Raw genomic sequence first — 25,376 nt, 5'->3', positions numbered from 1 at the left:
GAGAAATATAGAGCCAGAGGGATAGAGAGAGAGAAAAAGAAAAGATAGATAGATAGATAGACAGACAGATAGATAGATGATAGATAGATAGATAGATAGATAGATAGATAGATAGATCAAAACAAACAAAAAAAGGTCTCCCTCAGGATATGTCTCTGTTGTCCTGGTAGGCAATGTGGGCGGCAATGTGCGGGTCTAATTTGATTAGTCTCAGCAAGCCAGCTGTAGTCTACTGAGATTCAGGCTGATTTCTGGCTGCAAGGTCCAAGTTGAGATCCCTGACCTCCTGTATGATTAAACTCTGCAAGGTTCTACTGCAGGTTCCAGCTGTCCTCCCCGCTATGCAAGTCCAGGTTTCTATGGGAGGTGCTGATCCCACCAACTTACCAACCACGATGGTCCAGTGTGCTTTTATTGAAGAGTTTTTTTTCATTTTCCCAGTGGGCTTCAATTTTCATTGAGGAGCATCAGAAAGGCCCTCTCTGTTGTTCATTTCTGCTCTATCTTCTGGGGCTCATAACGATGGCCTTTATGCTCCCCCTGGTGCCTCTGCTGTGCAGATCCTGATGCCACTTGGCGTCTGTGCCACGTGGTCCTCCGGCAGGGCGGGGTGTCTGTGCCTCTGGCGGTGGCCTGCAATCTTCTTTTAAAAAGAAATAAATGGATGTGTGGATGACTAAAAACACCCCAGCAAATGTGTTCTCTTCCCTGTATTTCCCAGAGTTCTTCGCTGTGCTGAAGTCAGTATGTGTCCATCTCATGCCTGTCTTTACTCTTTTACTGTGATGAAAGCACAAACTAGAAATCTAAATTTTTGATTCAGCCTATAAATCTAAAATTTTGATTCACAGCTTTGGGTTGAATGAACATTTTGAAATAAGTGCTTTGAGAAGTCAAAGTATTGTGCTAGAAATTACATGCCTCAGGATGATAAGAAAGAGAAGGTTAGAAAATATCTGTACTTTACCAATCACTGGAGCAAAATGAACAGAAAGCTACAGTGCTGGCCAAGAGAGACAAAAATATGACTTAAATCTAAATCTATATAAGTTTTGCTTATTGTTTTCCTAAAAGAAAACTCCTTTCTTCAGTATTATCCAAGAAAGAAAAAGAAGGTCCCTAAGATATGCAACAATTACCAAGGTTTGGGTTATTTATCAAAGAATATGACCTTTAGCCCTGACACATATGATAACTCCAAATTTCAGTTAGGGAAATTTAACTTCTCATCCAAACAATCTGTATTTGTAATAAGAATCAAAATTTGGCCATTTAAGTAACAAATATTTTCATATAGCTTCTGATCATTTACTACCATACACATAAAGGGACTTTCTCCTGCTTTTCTGAAAACATCAGACTCCTTGGGTTTGGATTCGCTTGGCAGGGCAATAGTTTTTTATTATAAAATTTTTTAAAGCTGCTGCTTTCAACAAACTCAACTCTAAACACAGTGAAAAAACATCATATTTTTCTCCCAAGTTCTCAGTTTAATTTTAGAACTTGCATCAGCTTTGCATTCAGCTAATACCGAAAAGAAAACACAAAAAAACAAAAAACCATTAGGAATAGGAAAGAGATAGATAAGAGATAGATAGATAGATAGATAGATAGATAGATAGATAGAGTCTACTAAATAGTTTGCATAGACAGTAACATATCTGGAATATTATCTTTTAAAGCTTATTCTGAAGATATATTTGAATCTACTTTAATCCTTTTGATAGCTGTATATTATCATATTGAATAAATGGACGCTAGTGACTTTCCATTTCACTAATAAAGAACACAGTATATTTCCACTTTTTCACTATTTTTTATTTGTGATGTGCATTCCTGAACATAACTCAATGGACACATTTTTTATAAGACAGTAAGAAGGACAAATGATAAGTCACAAAAAATAAATATCTTAAATTTTACCGGGTGTTGTATATTGCTTTTAAAATGTTCCAATTTGCCTACTAACTGTTATTAACAATTATTTTCACATACATGCATTTTCATGAATACTTACTAACATTTTATTTATTAGTGTTTATTAATCCAATGTACAGGAAGTGGTATCCAACTTTTATTCAATCCAAATTTTTTATTAATGTTGAAATTAAGTATATTTTTCTGCTTATTGACACTCCTCTATGAATTCCCTGTCCATTTTGGGGGGGCACATTCTCCTGTTAGGTGATTGGCATTTTTTTTTTATTTGTATGAGGTCTTAATATATTCTAGACACTAATCTGTTCTTTATATGCTTTGCCAATATCTTCTACCAGTTTGTGGTATATATTTGTATTTTATTTGTGGTGTCCATTGTCACACAGAGCCACATTCTTTCATTAGTAAACTAAAACTTTAACTCTGTGATTAATTATCAAATAATTTGACTTCTTACTATTTTATGTATTTATTATCTTATACTTTTTACTGTTATTTTCAAGTATACTTCTATTTTTTCTTTTTGTAAGTTTACTACCAAACAGTATACCTCATTCCACGAGCAGTGCCCTTGTTTTCCAAGTCTACTGATTGAATCATTTTCTCTTGTACTTGGCTTTATTTCATGTCACTCTGTTCATCAGGATGCTGGAAGCATAGCCTAGGTATGTAGTAGACCATAGCACCTAGGTTTGTGTAAGTACATACTACAATATTTACACAATAACAAAATTGCCTAACAACATGTTTTTCAAAACGTGTCCCTGTTGTTATGAGAAACATGATTGGAAATTAAAAACGTTTGAGGTTACTTGTTGCACCACTTTACCTGAATTTCATCCCTTTGTACCCATCTTAAAGGACGTTATGCTAGATGTCACTGTACACTGGTTCCAAAGCCCTGCTCTCCAGAATCCATGTAACATGTTTGGCCTCTAACAAGCATTAGGCCCATTAGGCTCAATTTTTGAGGGAGAAGGAGGATTCATAATTTTAATTTGTTCAACTAAATTGCAGTGTTTTGGTGGTAGACACATATATTTCTCATGGTAGAGACTATGTTTTATGTCCCTATAGATTTTTGCCTATTATAATTGCCAAGAGTATCAATTACTCAAACTTATTTATGACTGAAATGGGCACTAGCCTAGAGCAGAACTCCTAAAGTCAGTGTTAATTGATTATTTGATCTACACAAAGGAAATTAATATAAGAATGTTTTAGAGCAATTCACAACCATTTTACTGAGCTGATACACAATTATTACCCAGTCACTTACCTTTCAGTGAGCTCAATGAGTATAGTAAATGGATCAGATCAATTTATCACAACAACAAGAAATGTTTTGTGATATCTAGCTACATTAGTTAAGACATGGGTTGGACTGCTACAACAAGAAATTTCAATATAATATGACAAGCAATCTTACCCTGCACAATTAAAAGACTGCATAGATGGTTCAGAGGTTTACATTTATATTATTGGGTATAAAAGGTACCTTGTATCTTTCACCTTATTTTTCCCTTATCCTCAAACCAATGTTGTCAATTGGCCATCCAAAATGACTACTCCAGTTCCTGAGTTTATATCTGTTTCCAACTAGAGGAAGAAAAAGGAGGAAAAGTTGAAAACATGCCCTGTTCCTTTTTAAGGGCATTACCTGGAAATTATACACAGCTTTAATCATGATACTTTGGTCAGAATCTAGTCATGTTGTCACATCTAGCTGCAATGTAGGATGAAAATGTAGTCTTAATCTAAGCAGCCATGTGTCCAGTTAAAATTAAAGAATTCTATTAACAAAGAAAGAAGGAAATTATTGGTATTTTCAGACAATTGACAGTTTCTACAACTAAGGCAGAGATGTCCTTGGCCACACAGTGTTGACACTTACTGGAGGCTAGTCTACCACTGAACAGTCTAAGCTGCATTTGCATAGCTGTCAGTTACTGTACTTCTAATCCAATAACTACACTAAGTTGAGTATAAAAGCCAGACAATTTTTGCCACATAGGTTCAGTGGCATTCAAGTATAATTCGTTATTGTTCATATGTTTAGGGGTCAGCTGGGAGTTGACTGATCTAGGCTAATCTGGACTGGAAACTGAGGTGATGTTTTTCTCTTTCACATATCTCTCACTGCCCAGCAGGCAAGATCAGGCATGTACCATGGATGGCAAAGGTATAAGAGAGCAACCCAAACACCAAACCCATTTCAAGTCTCTTCTGAAATTATGTCTACTAACATCCCATTGGCCAAAGAAAGTCACATGATTGGACTCATTGTCAAGGGGTTGAACAAGTCATCTCACTTATGGAGGAAGGGCACTACAAAGATGTGAATATAGGGAGGAATGAATAATTAATTGGTCATTGTCACTGAACTTTTGCTTAGTAAATAAATGAAGTAATGAATGAAAGATGTTTTGTTATGGTAAACTCATATCTCAGGACAAAATGTTTCACATTTGTGTGTTAAAAGATAAAATGTTTTCATAATGGGGCTAAGCTTTCAGTCAAGGGGCTCAGTCTAGTTAAAGCAAAGTTTTTTCAATTAATATATTACATTTTGGAAAAATACAAGAAAGTATTACACAATTGGCTGCAAATTACTATAGCTAAGTCTGTGAGGAAAAATAAATGCAAATACAAACATTATTAACTCAATTTTGCAGTACAGTTACTGTCTTATTTTTTTGTTTCTGGAAAAAATTTCCTGATACCCACAAGTTAAAGGAGGAAAGGTTTATTTTAGCTCATAGCTTCCAGAGGTTTCAGTTCACAGTCAGCTGACTCCAAGGCAGGGCAGCATGGCAGAGAAAAAACAGTCCATGCCATGGTAGGCAGGAAGCAGCAAGCAGCCCTCTTTCTTCTTTTGCTTTATATTCCACCCAGGCTACAAGCTGGCTGGTTGGTGTCACCCACATCCAGGCTGAGACCTCCATCTTCATTCAGCCACACCCAGAACTATGCTAATCCAATCAGTGAACTAATCCTGTCATCACACACCCATGATCCAGCCACATCCCAAAAGGCCCACCTGCAAGCTTATGAGGCTTTGGCGGGACATCCAGATTCAAGCCATAATAGTTACAAACATAATCATTTTTCTTTTATTCTAATCGACTGTGTTCCTTCCCTTTTTCTCCCTCCAAGGAGAAAGTAAGAATAGTCAATAGCAAGCGGCAGATGCAGCAAAGTAACACCAAGAACTGGCTTCAGGCTCAGGAAGGAACACTATGCCTTCTCCTCCTCTACATGATCAGAGAGACTTCTCTAATAATGGACTATAGAAATGATCCCTAAAAGTGTAGCCTTAACACCATTATTTTGAAGAACACTGTGTGTTCTTGGTCACACTGCAAGTTCAAAACAACAAAGAGAAGTGCTAAGAAGAAAAATATATGAGTTGGACAAACTGTAAGTTTGCATTATAAAATCCACTCTAAACGGCAGGCTAACAAGTAATTTTAAATAAAACTGAAAATACTTCATAAAACAGAAGTGTTATTAAAAATCTGCTCCAACAATGATGTTATGTATAAAAAGCTCTGAAGACTCCACCACATAACTCATTGAGTTCAATAGTTTCAGAAAACAAACGAACATTTTAAAAAATTGGCTGAATTTCTATACACTAAGAATGAACTATTAGGAGAAGAAATTAAGAAAATATTCCCACATACCAGAGCATCCAAAAATTTTTAAAACTTAGAAATAAATTTAATTAATGAGGTGAAGACCTATATATATTACTGAAAGTAATAAGACATTGATGAAAGAAATTGAAAAAGATAGAAATAAATTGAAACATAGCCCTTATTCATAGATTGGAAGAATTGGCATTATTATAGTGGATATACAGCCTAAAGCAATCTATAATTTCAATGCAACACTTATCAAAATTTTAACATTGTTTGCAGATATAGGAAAAGCATGCTAAAATTCATATGAAAGCACAAAAGTCACCAAATACTCAAAGCAATCTTGGGAAAGAATGACAGAGATAAAAGTATCACACTTGCTGATTCCAAACTATGTCATATCACAAATACACAGTAATCAAAAGAGGATAGATTTGCCATACAAACACATTGACAAATGGAGCAGAACAGAGAACCTAGAAATAAACGCATGTATATGTGGCCAACCCACGTATATATGATAAGGGCAACAAGAACACAAAATGAGTGAAAACCATCTCTTTAGGAAATGATGTTAGAAAACTGGCTATCTATGTAGAACATATTAACTCAAAGTAGATTAAAGATTTAAATGCAAGACATTTATATTTTATATAAATAAAACTGACAATTATTGACAATTATTTCAGGCAATTGTTTTTTAATATGACACCAAAAGCACAATCAATAAAGGGAAAGATAAACATCAAAAAGGAAGGTACCACATCAAACTAAAAAGCTTCTGCACAACAAATAATCTACAAAATGAAAAGGGAACATACAGAATGGGAGAAAATATTTACAAACCTTATATCTGATAAGGAGCTAATATTTGAAATGTATAAGGAACAAATATAATTCAATACCAAAAAACTGATTAATACTTGGGGAAAAAATATGAACAGCCATTTTCCCAAAGATATACAAATGGGCAACAGAGGTATGAAAATATACTCGACATCACTAATCACTGAGGTAATGACAATCAGCCTCATTTACCAATGAAATATATGACCTCACACCCAATGGGAGAGGTACTATCAAAAATACAGGGCCGGGGATTTAGCTCAGTGGTTCTGCCGCCTGCTGCGCAGGCACAAGGACCCGAGTTTGATCCCCGGTACCAAAAAAAAAAAAAAAATACAAAATATAAGTCTTGGCAAGAATGTAGAGAAAAGAAAACTTGTGTAGGTACACTGCTGTTGGTATTGCGTATCGGTTCCGCCACTATGGAAAACAGTATAGATAGAGAGTCCTGAAAGAAATAAAGGTAGAAGTTGATGCAGCAATCCCACTTCTGGGTATAAACCCAAAGGAAATGAATTCAATATCAAAGAGACAGCCACATTGTCATATTCATTGCAACATTATTCACGGTGGCAAAGACATGAAATGACCTATGAGCTGATGGATGAATAGGCATGTATCAACAATGGAATATTGTTTGGCCTTAAAGAAAAGAAATTCATGCTGGGCTGGGGGTGCATCTCAGTGGTAGATAGTTGCCTAGCTTGGTTCAATTCCCAGAGAGAGAGACAGAGAGACAGAGACAGAGAGACACAGACAGAGATAACAACATGGATTAACCTGGAGAACATTATGCTAATTGAAATTAGTCACACACAATCAAATATTGTATGATTTCACTTATATGTGGAATCTAAAAGGTCAAGCTCAACTGGCACAGAATAGAATGGTGGTTCCCAGGATCTGAAGGGTGGAGGAAATAGAGATTTTGGTCAAAAGTAGCAATTTTCAGTTATCAGTAAGTTCTGGAAATCTAATGTATACCAGGATAACTATAGTTAATAATACTATATCCCTTACTTGAAATTTGCTAATAAGAGAGTAGATCTTAAGTGTTGTCACCACATAAACAACAAAGGTAACTATGTAAAGTGGTGTACATGTTAATTAATTTGACTGTGGTAATCAATTCACAATCATCACATCACACGCCTTAAATAGATAGATTTTTATTTTTCAGTTATACCTCAATAAAGCTGGAATTTTAAAAAAATCTGTTTCAATAAGCCTTTTGCTCTCCCCCCAGTTCCTCAGTTGGTCTTTGTGATGTCACTGCCCTCCAGTTGTTGAATCTCATTACCAGCTTTGACACATTTAATCACTCCTGTTTGATATTTTCCAGTCGCCTTATCCAATCCTAAGGCTTCACGCCATAGAATGACTTTTATATCTCCAACCCAGACCTCTGAAGTTCAGGTTCCTTTAACTGTCTACAAAATATTTCCATTTATATACATTAAAGCCTTTTCAAATTTCACATGTAAGAAACTAAGCTCTTAATCTTTCCATCCAGGCCTGTAGAATTCCCACCTCAACTGACAATTCCACGCTTGCAGATGTCCTTGTCAAAATGCCAGTCAACCTTGACTTCTATCTTTTTCACTCCACCACTTTCCTACACATTTTATCAGGGAAACTTGTCTTCCCTTTATAGCAGCCCCCACAGAAAGTATCTGTGGAGGATACTTTCCAAAACCCTCAGTGGATCTGACCTTATTGTATCAAGCTTTCTGTGCACTTTTTCCTGTACATACAGACCTGTGATGGTTAATTCATAAATTAGACATGGTAAGAGAGTAACAACCATGAGTAACAATAAAACAAAACAATAATAACCACACTGTAGTGACATTTAAAATTGTGAATTGTTTGTTTCTGGAATTCTCCATTTGATATTTTCTGAGCACAGTTGACTGCAGGTAACCGAATTTACAGAAACTGAAAACATGCGTAAGGGAAGACTACTGCAGAATATATTCTGAGGCCCATCATTTATCCTCACCGTATCCAATGCTGTCACCTTCTCCAAGCATCGTGTCTTATCTGGATTACTGCTGTAGCACCGTTACCAGTCAATCTACACGCTTCCTCACTTACCATTCTACAGCCTCTTCTCAGCAAAGGTCCTTTTAAAATCCTTTAAAAATCTAGGGCAATTCCCTATGATGAATGTGATCATTATGTATATCTAAAATGTATCAATAAAATTAAAATTTTAAAAAAATCTAGTCAGCTCCTGTCACCCTTGTGCTTAAAATGCTCTAATAGCTCCAGAAGCCAAACCCTTACAGCAACCTATGAGTTTTATGTGCTCTGGCTGCTGATACCTCACTGGTATCAACTTCCACTCTCCCTCTTGCTCTCTCTGTTCTAGCCACATTATCCTACATAACACACTGGCATGTTCCAACCTTGGGGCTTTGCCCTGGCTGTTTTCTCTGCCTGAAATAGTCTTTCCCCTCCTTCAAGTCTTTGGTCAAATACCATTTCCTTGTGAGGACTTCCCTACTGCAAAATCCTATTCTATGTCTGGCCCTCCTCTTCCCACAGACACATACACACACTTCCTGTCCCCTTCTCCATTTGATTTTTATAGCACTTACCACTTTCCTATTAATTATATGATTAATTTATTTCCTATGTTTATTTTTGATTCCCTCTTAGAATATAAGACACAGGAGCAGAGAATTTGGTGCCTGACTTACTTATATGTCCTGAACACCTAGAACAATGCTTGATAAAGAGTGGTAGAATATACCACTCTGAAACATGTCACCTTGACACGAGGATTATTTTGAGCTAAAGGTACTTGAAAAAGAGCAAACATAAAAAGAACTCTGTGCCCTCCCTCTACCAGGAAAGATGAAACATTCTTATCACCAGAGATGGAAGAAAACTCTCATGTGAAAGAGGTCCATCTGTACCAGGAGAGAAGAAACATCTTGTCACCAAAGATGGGGAGTTGAAACCAAGAAAAATACAAAGAGATCTTGTTAAATTACCCTTCTCTTCCTTTAACATCTGTATACATTTTAGTTACTTTTCTACAATTGCCACTCTTTGTTCAGCCTATTCTACAAATGGGACAGTGGTTCAATTTACAGTTGTTTAGTCTTACAATGGTGTGAAAATGATTATGCATTCAGTAGAAACCATATTTCAATCTCAGTTTTGATCTTTCCCTGACAGTGATAGGCAGTACAATACTCTGGACAGCATCAGTGGGACACAAGCAATTAGTGGTCAACCAAGCAATCATGAGGGTAGACAAAAGAGTGGACTGTGTCCCTAAGCTGGGAAGTAGGTTGGATGTATCAAACACATCTTCACCTTAAACAATATTTTCAACTGATGATGACTTTATCAGGAAGTAAACGGTAGACCAGGGAGCATTGCTTAAGCATTTAGGTTTTGCCAATTATTAGACTCATCCTTTGCCTATGAGAGCTCTCATGTACATGCAAAAATCTATCTGCTTTCCTCCTGTTAATCGATCTTGTCAATTTAATTCTCAGGCCCAGCAAAGACCATAAGAAGTTAAGAGGTAAGAGTTTCACCACCCTTATCCTGCCACACAGTTGCTTCTCAGTGTTATGGTTTAGATCAAAAATGCGCCCACTGGCAGGGCTTGCGGAAGGTGACTGGATGGGGGGGGGGGGGGCACTGTACACATCAGTGGAACTGGAGAGTTCAGCAAATGACTGAGCTGTTGGAAGGTGAGGCAGAAGAGGGGGTTCATGGGGAAGGCTCTGTCTCTCTCCCTGGCTCCTCCCTGCTCTCTCTGCTTCCTCACTGCAGTAAGGTGAAAAGTTTTCTTCCGCCCAGGCTCTTCCACCATGTCATGTCCATGTTTAAGTATGCTAAACACGGACTGAAACTTCTAAAACGTGAGCCCAAATAAACCTCTCTGCCTTTCAGTTGCAGGTGTCAGCTATTTTATCCCAGCAAGGAGAAAAGTGACTAAGACACTCACTCTATGAGATGAATATATAAATTTATAAATAAATGAAAAACTTGTTGGATTTCCAGGTACATCTCTGACACAGAAAGATGAGTACTTTGCTAAATAAATGTAATTAATAACTTTGCCATGCAGGTTTATTTTTACTACGTTTCCTACTTTTTTCTTCTTAGAATCTGTATTTAAAACTCTCATTCACATAATTTATGAAAAATACTTCCACTGAGCTCATTTCCTTGTTTTTATACAAATTCTAGCTAACACCAATTTAAAATGTTTCCACTTCTGGTATTTTTATTTGCGATTCATAGAGAACGTTTTCACATCATGTATTTCAGTTGCATTTATTTTATGTTTGATTGTTTTAATTAGGAGAACATGTTGAAAAGGTTTTTCTTTTCTAATGATGACAACTAAGCTGTCATGGCTATCTTTCTATTGTAGCCGGAAAGCAGTATATTCTTGCCACTTAATGAACTGCTTGGCAGACTGGAGACCTAAGTGTCACACACTTCAGTGACTCTCTTCTCCTGCAGCTCCCATATGTCCAAGCTTTTCCACTTTCCGCACTCTTCTAATATCTTGTCTGGTTCCACTCTCAATAATGCCACTTGCTAGCTTTTCATACAGTCAGTGCATAGCATAGCCTGCAACAGACTGGGTTCCCTGCTTTACCTCATTCCTAAATGTCAAGCTCCCACCTTGAAACCCTTGCCTGACCAGAAAGGATGGATTATGTGGGACTTGGGTGAGCCTTAGTGCCACTGAGTGGCCCACAAGGCTGTTGTCAGCAGCACTTTATCATCCCAGATCATAGGTTCCTTTTCTCTCCTTTCTCCCCTATCCCAACATCTGGCTTTCTCCTCCTCAGTAAGACAAAGTCAGTTCTGATCTGGACCTCTTCCAACCCAAATAGGCGATGACCTACCACAAGCCCTTCCATTCTCCTGTTCTCTTGTTCACTCAAACTTTGTACTTCCTCCTCTCTTCTATAGATAGTTTCTGCCTTCAGGATATTTGATTTCCAATAAAATTTATAAAGCTTGCTATAGTGTTTCCTTTAAAATTTTGATAGATTGCCTTTTTGTACTAAAGGCATAAATTCATTCGCATTCCTATCCACTGTAGACAAATTTGCAAACTAGAAAGAAAAGAATAATTGAGGGATAGCCAAACAGCTGCATTTCTAGATCACCTTTGCCTTCATATGGACCCAATTGTGCACCAAAACAAAACAAAACAAAACAAAACAAAATAAAAAGCAAATGGGAAGCAGAAAACAGTGAAGCCCGTATTTGATTTTTTTAAGACCAAAGTCTTAGGTACAAGTACATAGTTCTCATCCCTATACCAGAGATTTTGCTTTCTGACATTTCAGTTACCCACATGGACAATAATTGTCTGAAAATATTAAATGGAAAATTCCAGAGAAATTCATGAGATTTAAATTCCACATAATTCCGAGTAGCATTGCGAAATCTGGTGGCATAATGCTCTGTCCCATCCAAGATGTGTCTCATCCCAGTGCCCAGTGTATCCATGTTGTATAGGCTACCTGACCATTAGTCACCTCATAGCCATCTCAGTTATAAGACTGATTCCAGCCATATTATAGTGTTTGCATTAAGTAACCACTTCAGAGTGGTCTAACACTAGGTCACAACATCTATGTCATTTGCCTCACTTCTTTTCACTGTAACATCTCAGATCATCATTAAAGTAAGGTTCAGTGAAGTACAGAATTTTGGAGACACCATAGCATAACCTTTACTACACTATACAGTCATACCTGTTCTCTTTTATTACTGTTGCTGCTAATTTCTTACTGTGTCTGACTTATGAATTAAACTTTAGCACAGGTATGTAAAAGATAAAGCATAGCATACAGTTTGGTACTATCTGTTGTTTCAAGTATGCACTGAGGATTTGGGGACATATTCCCTGTGGAAAAGAAGGGACTATGGGAAAAGCTTTGCTACTTTATTAGCTGGTGGTTTTGGACAACATCTCTGTAACTCATTTTCTTTATAGAAGATTGTAACATCTCCTTCTGGGGTAGCATGTGAAAAATAAAGCTGACATGTGAAAATAAAGCTGAAGTAAGTCCACAGGCCTTAAAATATTTTAAGAACATACATGGTTATTGCTGAAGATCTGAGAAATAAGACCACTTACTTAAAAGTACAGATTTAGAGAAAAGCCTAGTCAAATATCTTTCATGATAAACAAAGAACAAATTATATGGCTTAGCTGTAGGATCTAAGAATAATTTTACTAGACTATATACATGAAGATAGACCTCTAAAGATTTTTCACATTTCAATTTTAACCATGAGATAATTTCAGTATAAAATGTATGGAAAATACTATCACAGTTACCTATTAACACACCACTAACATTAAACAGATGTTCATATTTTCCAGAATGTGTTTTAAATATGTCCCTTCTTATGAAGAAAGAAAATTTTAACAGCTAAAATTAAAGCTTGTTTGCCCTTGTTTGCCTTCTTCCCTCTTCTCCAAACTACCAATTTCCTGAAGTTGTGCATCATTCCCCATAAAAGTTTTGAAACATTTACCTCCATAAAAAAAATGTACTACTGTTTCATGTATTTAAAATTTTCACATTATATACATATAAAGAAATTGCAGATTATGAGTATAAGCATGTAGTATACATATGTCTTACTTTTCTTGTTGCTGAGACAAAATACCCAACACCCAAAGTTAAAGAATAAAAGGCTTATTTAGCTCACAGTTTGTAGACTTTTCTCATCCATAATCAGCTGACTACAAGGCAGGGTGGCACAGCAGACAGGCATCATAGAGGAGAAACAGTTCATGGCAGGAAGAAGGTAGCAAAGCAAGCAAGAGGCAACCACAGTTCCCTCTATCCCTTATATCTTATCTAGGCTACTTAGGGTGGGTAGCACTCTCATCTTTAAACCTAATGCCTTGATCCTAGCACCCTAATTCCCTAGATCCAGCCACCTTTGGTAAAGCCCCACCTATGACTGCATGAAGCTTTGGGGGGACATCTAGACACAAGCCATAACAATATAGTTACATTATAACACATAAATGTAAATTATATAATGTAACTATTATGCCCTAAAAATATATTTTATATACTTTTAAACTATTTTTTTCTTTTAAATATGTTTTTGTGATATCTATATTGATATCTGAAGATCTGGTTTGCCAATGTGTGCAGCTCTACAACATAGTGTTGAAAAATAATTATGTATGCATCTCCTAATAAATATGTGTTTATTCCTAAAAGTATAATTGCTGACTACAGCAGATGATCACCTTCACAGCCTCACCAATAATACACAAACTCCCCAGTAGGTGTCATTAGAATTAGTGTTCTAATCATTAGATCATTTTGATATAGTATGTCATGTTCTGGTTGATATTTTTCTCAATACCAGCAACAAGAGAATCTTTTTAAATTTTTTGGCATTGCTTCTCATTCTATGCATTACTTATCATGATCTCTACCTATTTTTCTATTTGTTTTTCTTTTTGTCATTAATTTGTAGTTCTTTATATATTATAGATACTAATCCCTTGATAGTCATATGGATACACATTTCTTATAGTTTTTGTCTTCTTTTTTATATTGTTCTTGGTATTTTACATAATCTATGGAGTAAAATTTATTAATACTTTCCTTAGTAGTTTGGCTTTTGCATCATATACAAAAAACACTTGATAAAATTAAAATATCATTTTTACTACTTCTTCTACTTTATTATTTTACTTTTTGAATTTAGACATTGAGTTTACCTGGAATTCAATTTGTATGAATGTACACATAAATTTTTCACATCAGAAATTCATTGTACCTCTATCATTTGATAATCCCTTTTGCTCCTTTTAAAATTTTATTGTAATTCTTATCAAATAAATAGATTATGTTCTAAATTCTCTTTTATTTTCTATTCCTTTAGCTATTCCTATGTCAAATTTCTCAGTTTTTATTTCCATAGATTTATAGAAGTTTTAGTAACAGGTCAGGCAAGTCTACCATTAGACTCTTCTTCAGGATTGTATTGACTTTTCTTGGTTCTTTATATATTCTTATAAATGTTAGGATTACTTTGTCAAATCTCACTCAAAAGAAACTGATTATATTTTTTGACAGTGCATTGAATTTATAGATTAATTTGGATATATTTCTATATTTATGAGTGTGACTCTTCCTATCCACAAATTATGGTATCAAATCATGCTATACCCTTCTGATTATTTATATCTTCTTGAATGAAGTAATAAGTTTTCTTTGTAGATGTCTCACTAATCAATGAGGCATAGTAGTCCACCTACTTGGGAAGCTGAGCCAGGGAGATTGGAAGTTTAAAGCTAGCCCATGCAACATAGGGGATGCTGTTTCAAAAAGAAAAAAAATGTTTAATTAATCTTTTGTTGAGATTTTTTTCTAGATACCTTATAGTTTTGTTTGCCATTTTAAATGACACACAGTGATTTTAGTACATTCTAGTACATTTTATATGGAAGACAGCATACCAAGTAAATAAAAACCTAAGTTTGGGTATGGAAATAGCTGAGTTCAAATCCTAGCTTTGCCATTCACAGAGTATACAACCTAAAGCATGCTATTTAACCTCTCTGTGCCTCATCCATAAGATTAAGGATTCTAAGTAATACATGCGTCATAGGATTCTTGTAGCAGTATCATTAAATGAAAGATAGAGGTAGAAAGTTTAGAATAAGGACCAGGGATTTAGCTCAGAGGCACTGGATCTGCCTGGCAAGCCAAGGGTCCTGAGTTTGATTCCTGGTACCAGGGGGAAATAAAGAAAGTTTAGAATAGGGCCTGGTGCCCTGCTCCTTATCTGCCATGCCACGAAGAACCCTCCTCTGCCATGCCACCCTACCTTGGACCCAGCAGACTATGGACTGAAACCTCTACAAACTATGAGCCAAAATTAACCTTTTATTCCTTAAATTTGTGGATGTCAAGTATTGTGCCCCAGTGACAAGGGAAGTAACTAAAACAATAACCATCCCTGTTTTCAGACAAAGAAAGACTTGTGCTACAGAGAAATAAGACAGAGATGGAACAAATTATTATCCTTACCCTGAAGAATCTAGGACTAATGGACAAACCAGACAAATACACAGGCAATTATCACAATGTGTTAAGTGCTACAGGGCTACACAGAAATTGTTCACTCAGCAGCACCAAGGAGCACAGCTGCCCCCAGCACAGACCAAGTGAACCTTCTGGGCCACCATACCACCGTCCCCAGCAACAAGGAGGTGAGCACATCTGCAGGACCCCCCCTCATTGAAATGAGAAGACACATAAATAATTCTCAAACCCAGACTTCCAGATCATCTACAGCAACCCCAAAGAGAAATGAGATGGAAAAATCTGATACTCAAACACCTGGACTCCCTACACTGGCAATAAAAGAGGATCTGGAAAAAATGAAGTCAGAAATAATTTCTCACATTTCTCAACAGCAGAGATTGTGCCCTTAGTGCAAGACATCATTAATAAATTTAAAGAGGACACAGATAAAAAAAACAGAGGAACTAAGGAACATGATGGAATCCCAACACAGGAAACAAATGGAATCCATCAAACAGATGCAAACAGATTTCCAGGAGATTAAAAACTCCAGTGAAAGTCTACACAGCAGAATGAGCCAGTGTGAGGACAGAATTTCAGATATAGAAGATAAGATTGCAATTAGTGACCAGGAAAATAAAAATTGCTTTAAAATAGTAAGGGACCACGAGAAACCAATCCAGCAGCTGCACAGAATAGATGATGCAAAGAAGAATAACATAAGACTGATTGGAGTCAATGAAGAAATAGGAGAGAGTGCAGATGACATAAAAAAAACTGTTCACAGAAGTGATGGCAGAAAACTTCCCAAGTAGGGCAAAAGAATTTGACATACAGATAAGGGAGGCATATAGGACTCTAACTAGCCTTGATCAAAAAAAACCTACACATAGGCATATAATTGTTAAGATTCCAGAAACCCAACAGAAGAACAAAATTCTACAAGCAGTGAGAGAAAAGAAATAAATCACATACAAAGGAAAGCCCATCAGAATCACAGCAGACTTATCAACACAAACCCTCAAGTCAAGAAGAGCTTGGAGTGACCTATTTCAAGCCTTAAGGGAAAACAGCCTCCAATCCAAATTGATGTACCCTGCAAAACTATCTTTCAAAATTGATGGAGAAATAAGATACTTTCATAGCAAAGAGCACCTGAGGAACTTCATGAATAACAAACCAGCACTCCAAAAAATTTTAGACAATATCCTAGGAAAACACAATGAGGATCACAACCTGAGGAAGCCCAGCAGAATGAATCCATCAGGCATGACAAGAAATTAAATGCAAAGGGGGAGAATACAACAAAAAGAAAAAGTCATGACAATGGTAAGTCAATACAGATCAGTTATAACCATCAATGTTAATGGTCTCAATTCACCAATCAAAAGAAATAGATTGGCAAAATGGGTCAAGAAGCAAGATCCAACAATACGCTGCATACAAGAAACACAATTCAAAAAGAAACTCATAGACTGAAAGTTAAAGGGTGGAAAACAACACTCCATGCAACAGGAACCAAAAACAAGCAGGAGTAGCTATCCCTCTTTGCAGATCAAGTGGATTTCAAATGAAAATCTGAAACACTTCTGGTCCCAAGAATTTCAGATAAGGAATAGTCAACTTGTATGTACAAATCTATTGTGAACATGTGTTTTCATTTCTCTTAAGTAAAAACTTAACAGAACTGCTGGTAACAGTAATACACGAAATTTCTATATTGTTTTCCAAAATGGTTTTTTCATTTTGCATTCACGTTAGCAGTAATAGAAAGTTCTAACTGGTTCACACCTAAGCTGACATTTGTTCTTCTAAAACTTTTAACTTAATCTCCCTAATGAGTGTATAATATGATCTTGTTATTGTACTGATTAGTATTTTTCTGATTCTACTGTTGTACACCTTTCCTTGTGCTGTACTGGCTATTTATCATCTTCATGTGTCTACTTTTTAACTGGGTTGTCTATTAATGAGCTGTAAGAGTTCTTTATATATTCTGGTCATAGGTTATATGTATTATAAATATGTTCTGTTTAAGGACTACTTTTCATTTTCTTAACAATGTTTTTCAAAGTTCTAAATTTTGATGGAATCTCATTTATCAAATTTTTCTTTTATACATCGTGTTTTTTGTATCCTAGGAAATTCTTGCCTACCCTAAATTCATGAACATTTTCCCTTATGATTTCTTCTCAAAGTTTTATTATATTTAGGTTCATAGATCCTTTCAAGTTATTTTTATGTATGGAAATAAAGGGATGAGTTTAATTTTTTATGTATGGACACTGGGTGTTCAAGTACCATTTGTTGAAAACATTATCTTTTCCTCTGCTCTTGAGTTGAGTTTATGTTCTATAAAACATTAATGTTAAATAATCCTTCAAAAATAAGTGGACCATGTATGTGTGGTTCTATTTCTAGTTTCTCTGTTTTATTCCATTGATCTATATGTCTTTCCTTATACCAATACTGCCGAGATTACTGTAGCTTTAGAAGTCTTAAAATTAGGTAATAAATGACTTCCAACACTGTTATTTTTTCTTTTTACTTTTCTAGGTCCTTTTACTCCTACATAACTTTTAAATTTCAATATCCAATTCTTCATTTATAGCAAGTATACATAGACCTGAATTTTTATATATACCTTGTGTTTTCTAATTGCTATTTGTTTCTTTTTATTGCCAGACTATTTTGGTTTGGGCCTATGTTTCAAAGTTTAATGGACAGATGAAGAGTAGTATATCTTCCTTTGTTCCCCACCTTAGGGAGAAAGCATTGTATCTTTTCCATTCATATAAGGCATTTTTGCTGGAAGTATGGAGTACATGTCTTTTATTTGTTGAGAAGGTTCTGCTCTACTTCTAGACTCCTGATAGCTTTTACCATGAGCAGCTGTAGAACTTAGTCCAATACTTTTTCTGCAACTACTGACAGGATCATACAGCTTTTTCCTTTCTTCTGTTAAAATGATGACTTCTGGGGGTGGATCTTCCAATGCTGAACCAACACTGCCAACCCTATAATAAAACCACTTTCTACATACTTCCAGATCTGACTTCTAATAGTTTGTTTTGTTAAACAAATTTTTATCTATGTTCATACTTTTTTCTTCTATTATCTTTATCCTGTTTTAGAATTAGCACAATGTTGATTTCCTAAAATGAGGGGAGAAGTGTTCCTTCTTTTTTCTGCTTTAATTGTTTGATATAATTTATCAGTTAAAATGTATATGAGCCTGCTGTTGTTGTTATATAGGTAGGGTTTCAAGCTAGGAATATACTTTCTTTAATAGGTGCTGCTCAAATTTTATATTTCTTCCAGAGTCAGCTTCATTAATTTTTCTTCCAAGGTACTTCATAGAAGTTGTCAAATTTATTTCAAAAAAGATTTTTGTAATATGCTTTCTATATCCTTTTAAATTCTGTAAAGTCAATGATAATGTCCTCTAAATCTTGATATTGTAATTTAAAATTGTATAACTGATATTATGTAATAGGAAGAAAAGGTCTAAAGGAGTAGGGGAAGTGGGAGGGGTAGGGGAAAGGAAAGAAGGGAAAAGAAAAAATATGAGAAAAGGAAAAAAAATGGAAACAACGTCTTTGCAAATAGGAAAGGGAGGAGGGGGTGAAGGGAGGGCCGGGCAAGGGGGAGAAAAACAAGAACCAAGATACTCATGTAAAAGTACAAGATCCCAATGATGAATGTAACTGTATTGTATACCTAAAATGTACCAATGAACTTAATGGAAAAAAAAAAAAAGAATAGGACCTGGTACTTGATCAATGATTAACAAATGTTACTTGTATCATTTAGGATGGACTAAATCAGGATGCTACATTAATAAGTAACTCTAAAAATCTCAGTCACCAAAACCAACAAAGTTTATTTCTTCCTTATGATCCATGTCCACCATGTATCAGGCAAGGTATTCCTCCATTTTGTCATTACTCTGGGGCCTAACCTGCAAGAGCAACCAGTCTTTATCTGGAAGATTGCCATATCCTCCAGAAAAGGGCCACTCTACCAATTTGTCATGTGGAAGATTGCCACACGGAAGATTGACATTTCTTTTTCTGAGAAACAAAGAAAAAAAGTGCAGCAAATCTTGAGCTGGATCCTGAAGCTTCCATGTGAAACTGACAGGCATCACTTCTGCCTAGACTTCCTTGTTCATACATGTGAGTATTCCTACCTGTAATGCTGGGGATGTTTTTGGATCTTGGAATATTTGCATACACATAAGAAGATACATTGGGTATGGAACTCAAGCCTAAACACAAAATTCATTTATGTTTCATATACATCTTCTATAGAAAGATCAAAGATAATATAGAAAGACTAAAGATATTTTTAATAACTTTGTGTATGAAACAAGCTTCACAGTATGGTATTTCCCAGTTGTACCACCATGTTAGTGCTCAAAATTTTCATAATTTAGAGCATTTCAGATCTAGCATTTTCAGATAAGGGATGTTCAACTTGTAGTAAGTCACCTGATCAAGCCTGATTTTGTGGAGCCAACAAAGTAAAATCCTATCACATTGTAAGAAAAAATCAAAAACACTCAGTGCAAAGCATTAATTACTATCCTAGTCATTATTTGTTTGGGAAGATATATAAAAGCTGAATTTAAAAATTGTTTAATCTTAGAACCAATCAGTTTGCTCACTATCTTATCAGCTCTAATGGTTTCTCTTGGATTTTCTTGGTAAATATGTCACAACTGTCTACAAATGATGAATTTTATATTCCTTTCTAATATTTATGCTATTATATCATGTATTTGCAGGTTAAGATGTGTTACTGTGCTGACTAGAACACTATAATGTGGAAGAAACTATAACTGGCAATTAGAAGATATGTATAGTCACTCCTTTCCATTTTTGTGAATTTGTTCAGTGTGAAGTATCTCATTTCCATATTTGTTTGCATTCCCTCAATTACTAGTGAAGTTGAACTTGGCTATGTAACTTCTTTTGTGAATTGATAATTCACACCTTTTATCCTTTACTTAGTTTTCTACTGTACAATTTCTCTTTTTTTTTACTGATTTTAAGAATGACTATATATTCAGATACTATTCCATTGTCAGTCAAATTCACTGAAATACTTTCTTACATTTTATTGATTATATATGGTTTTTTCAATTGCGTCTTTTGTCATATAAAAGTTTTAATTTTAACATAGCAAAAATTCCTTCCTATGTTCTGGGGCTTTGTCTTTTTTAAAGAATGTCTCACTACCAAAATCAAATAAGTATTTTTCCACATTCTAAATGATTTTACTTTGTTTTTTATGTTTAGTTCTGCAGTCCACCTATAATTGATGATGTGCCCTGTGTAATGAGATAGTTAGGAATAAGGGAGAGGAGCAGAAATAAGGGGAAAAAGAAACTTACTTTATGCCAGATATTTGACCATGAAGACAATTTTAGTTATCTCTCAAAACCCCTAATGTTCTGCAGAACATAGCTTGAGAAGTTCTGGAACCAGTGAGTTCTACCTAAGTTTTTAAGAAAAAGGAAGAAAAACAATAATTCAGTGCGCCAGAGTGGAAAGCATGGTGCTATGTATTTGCCTGTAATTTGTGTCATCTTCATACAAAATAGTATTATTAATCCTGTTGAACAGATTCCTAAGTCATATAAATAAATAACCATGAAAACAGACTTCAAAGCCACATTTCTAACTTCAAAGTCCATTTCTTCCCATTTTCTTCCCACCACAAAAATCACTTAGTATTTTATAAGACTGAAGAATAAATTGATACATTGTGATTTTAAGACAAAGTTGGACACTGGAAAAGAGAGGTAATTCTGGCAGAAGGTCATTACTACTTGCTTTTAACTACACAGGCAAGCTACATCTTTTTAAATATAACCTAGCTTCTATGATTATTTTGAGGTTAAAAACATGTGCTAGGATTCAAGTCACGTAGTCCCAGTTTAAACTTGCTTATACCAAGCAAACTATTTCCCTGGCCTCAGTAAACGGGAGATAATAACAGCTACTACACAAGACTATCAGATGGATTACATGGTTACATAGAAAAGCCATCCAGTGCTCCGTCTGATACAAAATTTGTACTGAAATATTACTTCCTTCAAACCTCATTTGTATCCATCGATATCCAGAAACTCTCCATAGGCTCCTTGCCACCTGAACGTTGGAAGTCACTGTCCTCTGAGCCTTCGTTTTCTCTGGCTCTCTTTTTTTTGTTGTTTTTTCCTCCCTTTGTTTCTCGTCCCTGCCTCTGCCCCAGGCAACACTTGGTTGGTAACACCAGATTTACTATATAAACAGATGTCCTGTTATTAATGATGATGAGGCTCAGCCCAGCAGAGCTAAACTACTTTCATAAGGCCAAGTCATTACCAGAAGAATTCACCCACACATTGAGGTACTCTTTTCCACCCTCAGACTCTGTTCTGCAAGGGACTCAGCTGCCTCCAGGTTCTTAGAGGTTAGGGAGTTTCTAAAGAGTGACCAGGAGAGGGATCTCTAGTATCTTGTTCCTTGTGCTGCCCAGAAATGAACAAGTGTGCAGCCAGAGTGAATAGGTCTGGTCATATCAGGACCAAGGAAAACATCATACTGATTTCTGTCTCGGGCTTACCACTCAAATCTGTTTCTTTTCTATCAGTTTTTCTCTCATTGTTTCTCTTTTCTTCTCAGTTTTCCTTTTTTTAAATGCTTCTCTCCTCCAGCTGGTATTTTCCTTCTTTTTCTTCTCCCCTGTGACATCAGCCATCTCCACCCTATTCCCATTCTTCTCCTCCTCCCCTCCATTCAGAAATAATTACAATGATATCAACAACAATAATAAGCAGTGGCTGAACTGGTGGCTGAATTACTGGGCCACAGTGAGGCAGGTGGGAGAATGTGGGTGGGACTCAGTAAGGCACTCACTTGAATCATCCACTGCCAGTCCTGACAAAGACATGTCTCATACAGTCAAGTGAGCTGTAGCTCATGAAGTTCGTGGGGCTAACGTGAGCCAGGCCAATCACAGCACCGTTTCCAGTGGAAAATTCTGTCTGTGGAGAAAAAAAATGAGAATAACTTGATGTTTTAACTAAGAATATGACATCAATTCTTGATTTTCTGTCTGTCGAGCTTTTGATCCATAAAGGAATAAATGTGTGCTTTTCAGAGCGATGTTGCGATACGCACATATGCTGAAAATTATGCTGGAATGCACCGTGAAACCTGCATTTACCCAGACAAATTATCCAGTGCAGATACCCGATGTGTTTAATTCAGGAGTGTAAGTTCTTACCTTTTCATACATAGCAATTTAAGAACTGACTCAGAGGTATAATTACCTCGAACTCTGTACTTAATTCTGCCTATGATTTTTGCCTTACTCTCCTAATTTATATTTATTCAATATTTCTTTTGAAAATTTTTAATGTTCTTAACATATTTGTATGAGTTTTGTTGTAAGCTACTTCAAATCTTTTGTGAAATAATGTAAGTTTAGAAAGAAACAGGCAAAGAAACAGGCAAACAATAATCTATCTTATTCATATATATACTATGTCTCTTGATATACAGTACAATCTGACTTTTAGCCCACAGATTTCTTCGTTTTGCTACCTCGTTTATAATTTGACCTCATGACAGCATTTTACTTAAAATATCATCAAAAACATCTTTTTGTCAGTTATACAAGCATTCTTAATCCAAATTCATATATATGAAGAATAGATTTGGAGAAATATCGGTGTAAAGTGGATATTTATTGGCCCTAACTCTAAGTATTCTGGCTTAAAAATGCTTGTTTTAAAAATCCCAAACAAGGGCTGGGGATTTAGCTCAGTGGTGCTGCACCTGCCTGGGAAGTGCAAGATCCTGAGTTCAATCCCCAGTACCAAAAAAAGAAAAGAAAAGAAAATGGGCAAACAAACTGACACTTTCAAATAGACACTTTCAAAAGAAGAAGTATAAGCAGCCAATGAGTATATTTGAAAAAATGTTCAACACTTTAGCCATTAGAGAAATTAAAATCAAAACTACATTGAGATGCTATCAGAACGGCTATCATCGGGCCAGGGATTTAGCTCAGTGGTTCCAACACCTGCATCGCAACCCCAAGGTCCTGAGTTCGATTCCCGATACCAAAGAAAAAAAGAATGGATATCTTCAAAAATACAAAAATCAATGAATGCTGATGAGGCTGTAGGGGGAAAGGAACCCTCCTATTGGTGGTAGGAATGCAAATGAGTACAGTCACTATGAAAATCAGTATGGAGATTCCTCAAAATACTAAAAATAGATAGCATCTGATCCAGCTGCAACACTTCTGGGTAACTTCAAAGAGAATTAAAGACAGCATACTATAGTGATACATGCATACTCATGCTTATAGCAGTGCAATTCACAATAGTCAAGCTGTGGAAACATCCTAGAGCCCCTCAACAGATGAACAGATAAAGAAAATTTGGCATATATACCCAGTGGGATACTATGCAGCCATAAAGAAAAATGAAATTATGTCATTTGCAGGAAAATGGAAGGAACTGAAAGATCATCAGGTTAAGCAAAATAAGTGAGTCAGAAAGTTAAATATGACATGTTCTTCTATGAGAAACCTCAACTATAACTAAATAAGTGAATGAAAGAAAGGAGAGATGATATGAAACTAGAAAGTAGATTCTTGGAAATGGGGAAGGTATTGGAGGAGGGGGAGGAGGGAGAGGGGGATAAAAGGTTTGAAATATGATTAAGATGTGTTATATGGACGTACCAGTTTCCCAAAATGAACATCACTATTCTGTATTACTCATGCACTAACAACAACTACTTGTTTTGACATGAATTATTTAGGCATAATATTTCAAGCCAAGATAAGCTGAAAGGCATGAATAAAATAGGTACTTATTGTCACCCTGACCTCTACTAGCTCAAAGCCCTAATAATAATCCAATTCATGGCAAGGACAATGTATTGGGAGTTGCTACTGTCCACTGAAGCTCTGGTCTGGAAAAGTCATTGGTATTCATGAACTACAGCACAGAACTTCTTCTGTGTCTCTGTTCCATATTCCTGAGGCTTAGTATTTGTCACCACTGACTCCCCAGCATGAAGCAACATCTCTGGATGCATTAAACCATGGGCTCTGTGTGTGGGTGGTCTGAGGACAGACCTAGCACTGGACACTGTTAAGCAATCTTCTTAACTCTTTGGGTACTAGGCTGTTCATGAATAAAAGGAAAATAATAGTTCTTATAAACAAAAATAATCCCCACCATATAGAAAACGTTCAATAAATTATAATAGATGGATGGGAAAATTACATCTCTATGTAATTGCATAATATAGTTGGTGAATTATATGTGTGGCTCTCTGAAATTCTCAAATATGGATGGGAAAGGTTCCCAGTAATGACCTCCATTATCCTAGTTGACATTATCAACTAATTGATGTCACCTTCCAGGTGCAGACATGGTGCCAATGAGAAACTAATCAGCTTAACCGGTCCTAACAAATAACCCAATACTAAAAGTTTTTATTGTATTTATTGGTTTGTATATGGAAGCCCTTATACACATAACACAAACATGCATACACACATATGTATACACACACACAAAATAACAGAATCAAAAGGATAGATATCGTCATCAGTCGTATACTGGGTTTCCCCATATTTTTACTTATTACCTAAGTATCTTTGAACAAATTAAACCTGCTAAGCCTGAGTTTTCCCTTATAAAATGGAAATCCCATCTAGTTTAAGGACTGGTAATTTTTTAAAATGAGACAACATATGTAAATAACCTAGTGACTGACACTATGAAGCATTCATTAAGTAAGAGCTGCTTCTGTTATTATTACTGTATCATCTTAAATTCTTAGAAATTTTTCATTAAGGAGATTTA

General features: G+C 35.8%; 1 protein-coding gene, 1 non-coding gene and 1 pseudogene across 11 annotated transcripts in view; all 3 read right to left on the bottom strand.

Annotated features, from left to right (window-relative positions):
* Positions 1–25,376, bottom strand: part of Plcz1 (phospholipase C zeta 1) — a 560,968-nt gene that overhangs the window by 205,295 nt on the left and 330,297 nt on the right. For all 10 annotated transcript variants that reach the window (XR_015452165.1, XR_015452166.1, XM_087213511.1 and 7 more), the window contains 2 exons: positions 22,402–22,529; positions 20,892–20,995 (listed from right to left, as the gene is read on the bottom strand). The gene's annotated coding sequence lies outside the window, so the exon portion shown is untranslated. The remainder of the gene's footprint in view (positions 1–20,891; positions 20,996–22,401; positions 22,530–25,376) is intronic.
* LOC147827498 (small nucleolar RNA SNORD45) lies at positions 1,480–1,543 on the bottom strand. Its single transcript, XR_015452382.1, has one exon. It is a non-coding gene; the product is annotated as a small nucleolar RNA SNORD45 (small nucleolar RNA).
* On the bottom strand, positions 5,061–5,256 carry LOC147827497 (small nucleolar RNA U3; annotated as a pseudogene).

The sequence above is a fragment of the Heterocephalus glaber genome, unplaced genomic scaffold (genome assembly GCF_053883595.1).
Source record: "Heterocephalus glaber isolate CG9 unplaced genomic scaffold, H.glaber_assembly_v1.0 deba00001444, whole genome shotgun sequence".
Classification (NCBI taxonomy): Eukaryota; Metazoa; Chordata; class Mammalia; order Rodentia; family Bathyergidae; genus Heterocephalus; species Heterocephalus glaber.
This window is presented reverse-complemented; position numbering and strand designations above follow the sequence as displayed.